Here is a 6,851-nt window from a genome sequence, read left to right on the forward strand (position 1 = left end):
CAACCTTCCTTCCGAGGAGTGGCTGGTGGGTTTGAACCGCCAGCCTTCTGGTTAGCAGTCAAGTGCCTTAGGCACTGTGCTACCAGAGCTCCTAAATGACACTCCAAGTCTAGCTCTCACAGCCTCACAGCCCTTCCATCCATTCTCAGGCCCACTGCATAACAGCCACTTGTATCCACAGTGCTGCTCTCTGGGACACGTGACCTCTGCCACCAGGTAAGGTCTGCAAAACTTGATATGGAAACATTGTCCCTAAGTGTCTCATCTCCCCTATTATCTCCACCCAGGAAGCTTACCTCTAATCTCAAATGTAATGTCTATTCATAAGAAATCAACTAGGGAATTTGTTCAAGATGCAGATTCAGAGGTTCAAATTCTGAGTCGTTAAGTTTGGGTGTAGCTCAGAAATTTGCGTTTTTAATAAGCCCTCTTCCCCCAGCAGTTTCAGAGGCAGGTGGTCAGCAGACTGTACACGGAGAAATAGTGCCCCAGGGAGATAGGGCACAGCCCGCCTTCCTGAATCACAAGCTAACTGTTTATCTAAGTTCTAAATACACTCGTTATTGATGTAGCTGGGCAGTCTGCTCACAACCTTAAAACAAACCAAAACAAACAAACAAATGATGAAGTGTTGCTTCTAGGAATTTCTGTGTTCTCTTTCCTCTTTTCATTCTGTTTACAAGAGGATGGTTCTTTTCTGAGATACAGTCTGTGTTGACAAGATTGAGGACAAATTGTAGTAGCCTTTCTTCTTTTTTTTTTTAATCATATTGGAGAGGAAAGAGGAAATTGTCTAAAAGTAGACACAAAGGAAGAAGCAATCAGTTCTCGAGTGAAAACATCTATTTGGGATAATCGGGAGTTAAATGCAATTTGTTAATTCAGTGTCTTTATAAACAGGGCTCAGACCAATAGCTATAGGGCAGAACTAGTAGTCAGAAAGGAATACCCTTTTGGCCAAGTGAAGGGTTAATTTCTATGGCCTAAGGCAAGAAGGGGTAGAGCCCCCACACCTGGAAGTAATTATATCCCAGCCTGGCTCTTGCCCAGGCCCAAATGAGGTCTCAACCTGAAATCCATGCGCCCCCTGGTGGTTCCAAAGTAAACTACAATTTGTGTACAATTTACCACAGCAGGAAGAAAATCAGGAGTGCTTATTTCACCACTCTTCTTTTCAAGAACCATACAGCACTTTTTCAAGGCTCTATCTACAGATACAGAGTCCACTTCAAAGCTGCATCATTAAACCAGGCCAACACAGCAGTGCATCTCACAGAAATCAAGCCTCTAACACTTCACCACAAGTTCAGCAATTGCCTTGGGCTCTCTAGCTCTGCCAGATCCCCCAAATCCAATCCCAATCCTACCAGCCCAGCTTCTCCCTTCCCTGTCAGTGTCTATTTTCCAACCCAGAGCTTGGACTCACCCTCTGGTCTCTGGGCTCCACTGCACAATAAGGGAAAATATCACAACTCCTTACCTGAAGTAATAGAAAAAGTCTCCTGAACCTTCCAAAAAGGCTGGCCTTTGCTCAGGCCTCTACTTGCACGTACTATAAAGTACACAGGTACATTCTATTATTTAAAAAAAAATTCAAATGCAACATATAAAAGCCATTGTTACTGGTTTAGGGCATTCCTTCTAGAACTTTCTGTGTATCAACCAACCAACTAACTCACTGCCGTCGAGTTAGATCCGACTCATAGCGACCCCTCCTTGGGTTTCTGAGGCCGTATCTCTACGGAAGTAAATTGCCCAACCTACCTTCCAAGGAGTGGCTGGTGGGTTTGAACCACTAGCCTTCTGGTTAGCAGTCAAATGCCTTAGGCACTACATCTGTGTACATTTCTGTATAAATGTACATAGAGAAATACAGAGTTTTGTTGTGAGTTTGTGGAGGTTTTTTGTTTTTTGTTTTTACATAAATAGGATTATATTGCATCTTTCTACTTTTTTGCAGTTTAGCATTTTTCATTAATGTGGACTTGTTTTAATTGTCTTCAACTTCAACTTGAACTTGCATATGAGCAGTTGCTGGTCTGTTCCACAATCAGCTCCTGGCCTTGTTTTAGCTGAAGATACTGAGCTTCTCCATTGCCTCTTGCCACAGATGTAGTCAATATGATTCCTGTGTACTCCATCTGGGGAAGTCCATGTGTATAGCTGCTCTTAGTGTTGTTGAAAAAAAGGTATTTGCAATGAATAACTCATTGGTCTTGCAAAATTCTATCGTGCAATCTCCAACATTATTTCTATCACCAAACTTTCCAACTACTGGTGATTCTTCTTTGTTTCCAACTTTTGCATTCCAATCACCAGTGAAATTCAGCACACCTTGATTGTATGTGTGGTCCATTTCAGACTGCAGAAGTTGGTAAAAATCTTCAATTTCCTCATCTTTGGCTTTGGTGGTTGGTGGGTAAATTTGAATAACAGTAGTATTAACTGGCCTTCCTTGTAGGTGTATGGATATTATCCTATTACTGACAGCATTGTGCTTTAGGATAGATCTTGAAACATTCTTTGTGATGATGAATGCCACACCTTTCCTCTTCAACTTGTTATTCCCAGCATAGCAGATCATATGGTTGTCTGATTCCAAATGGCCAAAATTGGTCCATTACAGCTCACTAATGCCCAGGATATTAATCTTTATGTGTTCCATTTCATTCTTGGTAATGAATAAGGAAGACCGAAGAAGAGTCAATACTTTTGAGTTGTGGTATTGGAGAAGAATGCTGAAAGTACCATAGACTGCTAAAAGTACTAACAAATCTGTCCTGGAAGAAGTGCAGCCAGAATGCTCCTTGGAAGCGAGAATGGCCAGACTTTGTCTCCCTTACTTTGGTCATGTTGTCAGAATGGGCCATTCCTTGGAGAAGGATAGCATGCTTGATAAAGTGGAGGGTCAACAGAAAAGGGGAAGGCCCTCAACAAGATGGATTGATGCAGTGGCTACAATGATGGGCTCAGGTATAGCAAGGGTTGTGGAGCTGGCACAAGACTGGGCAATGTTTCATTCTGTTGTACACAGGGTCGCTATGAATTGGAGATGACTCAATGGCACCTAACAACAAACATTTTTCATTAACAATAAGACTTATTTACCAATAAATCTTTCCATGTGCTTATATATTGAGCCATTTAGTTCTTTTTAACTGCTGCATACTGAGAGTTTAGAAGGCCAAATAACACCCCTTTCTTTCTTTCCCAAGTTTGGAATCAATGAAGAAATAAGTTCACAGAGATAGACAGATGGAAATCAAAAACTGACAGAAATCAAAATGTCAGTGTTATTAACAAACTGATTAGAAAACATGGTATAAGATCTGTACCTGGAAGGACCTAGTAATATTCCACCCCTGAATGAGCACACACTTTCTTATCAGATCACATGCAGCTCTGGACATCCACAGTGTCCTCAGGGTTTAGAGCTTGTTACAGAACAAAGCACAGATCAGAGTGTTCTCCAGGCAGACAGCTTGGAAGTTGGCAGACAAAAGGCTAAGCTAAGGTGCCCAGGCCCTTTGACCTAACTCACCGGTCAAGCAAGCTAGTCTTCTCATAGGCATGAGCCGTGGGAGACAGGACAGAGGGTTAATCTAGAATCTTGCTAAATACCAAAGCAAAGGAGATGCTTCTAAATGTTCTCTAACTTATTGTTCTTGAAACCCTATACTTTACTAGGGCATGGCTGACTCTCCCCACTCCTCCATGAGAAGAAAACAGGCATGTATCAGAATGTTCCTGGCCTCTATCTTCATTTCTCCAATCCCAACCACTGCTCGTTTATAGATCTGTCTCATGGAGACTTCGTATTTTGCCCTCAAATTACTCAAATGTAGCTTAAGACAACCCATTCGTTAAATTAACCCCTACATCTTGATGTTGCCTAGGCCAAAAATGTGCTCCATATTTATTTCCCATCCCAAACATGCCCAGTCATGTTGCTCAACATAACCCACCAGAAGTTATACTATTAAGTCAAATCACAGCAAAAAGATACTCCAAAAATGCAATATCAACAGTATAGAAATTTGAATATTTCCTATTATGACTAGCTCAGAAAAACTGAAGTCCAAAACTAAATTTTCTTGCCTTCATAGGGAGCTCCGGTGGCATAGTGCCTAAGGCATTTGCCTGCTAACCAGACCGCTGGCGGTTCAAACCCACCAGCCACTCCTTGGAAGGAAGGTTGGGCAATCTACTTCAGTAGTGATACCACCTCGGAAACCCAAGGAAGGGTCACTATGAGTCAAATCTGACTCAATGGCAGTGTGGTTTTTTGTTTGTTTGTTTTGTTTTTGCCTTCATAAGTTCAAAGAAATTAAAATTCAAAGTACCAGATAAAATGCAAAAATTCTCCCCCTCTAATCTCTTGTTAAGGAGTCCCTGTGCGCCCCAAACAGTAAGATCTTGACTACTAGGAGAAAGGTTGGTGGTTTGAACCCATCTAGAGGGGTCTCAGAAGACAGGCCCAGCAATCCGCTTCTGAAAGGTCACAGCCTTGAAAACCCTATAGAGTTCTACTCTGCACACATGGGGTCACCAGGAGTTGAAATCAACTCAAGGCAACCAACAATAACATCGATCTCTTATTTTATTCAGTTACTGCCTGAGGACCTCATTCTGGTGCCTGGTAGAGCCAGGGTAACTTGAGCAGATGCTGTCTGGGCCGGTGTCCACTGAAGTGAGTATAGTTCTTTCAAGACCACAAACACTGAATTTATTAGAGTAAAACTCTAATGTGCTTCACTTTCAAAGAGCCCCAAAAGTAAATAGCACTGACAAGACTCATAACACTAGTCCCATACCTACCACATTTTGGAAGTGCAAGCAATTTCAACTCCACTCTCCCCAAGATATTTGTAGTAAAAACAGTTGCCAATGGTCTCTTTAACAAATACTACTGGTAAAACTAGTATGATAGTTAAGTTTGTGTATCAACTTGGCTGGGCCTGGTTGAGTGGCTGGGCGGCTGAATGTAGTATTCCTCATGATGAGACTGTTAATCAACTCCATGGTGGAATCTACTGTGAGCAGCTGAGTAGTTGCCTTAGGGACATGGTCTGCTTCCTGTATATAAGAAGTCTTGGGGAACAGTCTCCAGCTTATGGCACACTTGAACCCTGCATGTAGCTATGCTGTAGTTCAGCAGCCTGCTATGCTCTGCCGACCTTGGGACTTTCAATGGACTTGAACTGATGGCCTTCCACGTGGTTTGGTAACATTGGGATTCTGCCTTTTTACTTGTCAACCTTGGGCTTGTTAGTCTCAGCAGCCAGCAGCTGTCTGAGTGAAGAAAAGCCTCTAGCTTCAGTGGGCTGGGAGCAGGAGGCAGAGCTGAATGAAGCTCAAGGTTGAGGGGCTTTCACCCAGCCCCTAGAGCCTGGCACTTTGAACTCACTATAAAGTTCCTGGAAGATAACTTAGGGACAAAACTAGGGAACCTAATTTTTGACATAAATGTCTGTCAAATAACATAAAACAAATCACATAAATAACGTAAAACACAGAAGTAACATAAACAACATAAAACAAATCAGATAATTGGGACCTCCTAAAAATTAAATACTTATGCTAATCAAGAGACTTTACCAAAAGAGTAAAAAGAGAATGTACAGACTGAGAAGAAATCTTTAGCAACAATATCTGATAAGGGCCTAATCTCTAAAATATATAGAAAACTTCAGCAACTCAACAACAAAAAGACAAACAATCCAATTGAAAAATGGGCAAGGGACATGAACAGAACCTTCACCAAAAAGAACATTCAGGCAGCTACAAATACATGAAAAGATGTTTGTGATCATTAGCCATCAGAAGGACCCAAATCTAAACTACAATGAGAAAGAGTTCTGGCAAGATGGTGAAACAGGCAGACAAGCTACACAGACCCTCTACAACAAAGCAATGAGAAACCAATTGAAACTGATACAGAAGATGATCCTGGAACCCTGAGCTTTAAAGGGAAGGTTAATGAAGTGGATTAAATACCAAGTAGTAGAAGAACCTGAACGAAACAGTGAGTAAGGAGACAAACAGAGATGCGTGCTGCCAGCTGTCCTGAGGGCACGCCATTTTGAATATTTCTTGATAGCAACCTAAGAATCAGTACTTCTCACCAAGGCTGCATGCACAAGGACTACATTGGTTCCTGACCACCAGAAGGAAGAACAGCAAGGAAAGGGACAGGCAAACCTATGGACTGCCAGTGGCTGTCCTGAGGGTGCAACCATTTTGGATGTTTGCAAGTGGCTGGTGCAGCTATTTTGAGTGTGTGCAGGTGGCGTTTTCACTTGGACTGCAACCTGGGAGTTGGCTCTGCCTACCAAGGACAGCACGGGCAACTGCCCTGGCAAGTGACAATTGGAGAGGTACGATATTCCCCTTGTTACTCTTGTGTCATTCACACTCTTTGTGGACGGGGTGTGTGGACAGGGGTCTGCATCCACCCACCATCTTAACCTGCAAAGTTTCCATCCCAGTCTGTACCTTGGAAGAGCCTGGGTGCTGTGCCCCACTCCCACAGTTCTGATTTTTTTGGTTTGTTTTTAAATTTTTTTTTTCAATTTTTTTTCTCTTTCCTGTTCTTGATGACATTCTTTTTTTTCATTTGCTTCTTCCCATCCCTTGTTTTCCCTATTCCCTCTTTCAGTTTTCCCTATTCTTTTACTCTTCCCCTTTTCTCTCATTCCTCCCTCCCCAGATATTGTGGCTTCCCCCCCTCTTTTTCATAGTATCTTTCTTTTATCCTTTTAAAATATATTTTGAAAATTTTTCTTCTTATTTATTGCAGCTTTTTCTTTCTTTGTTTTCTTTTCTTTTTTCTTTCTTTCTTTTTCTTTTTC

This window comes from Orycteropus afer, unplaced genomic scaffold, assembly GCF_000298275.1.
Source record: "Orycteropus afer afer isolate SDZICR_OR568_19922 unplaced genomic scaffold, OryAfe1.0 scaffold00302, whole genome shotgun sequence".
In the NCBI taxonomy this organism is placed as follows: domain Eukaryota; kingdom Metazoa; phylum Chordata; class Mammalia; order Tubulidentata; family Orycteropodidae; genus Orycteropus; species Orycteropus afer.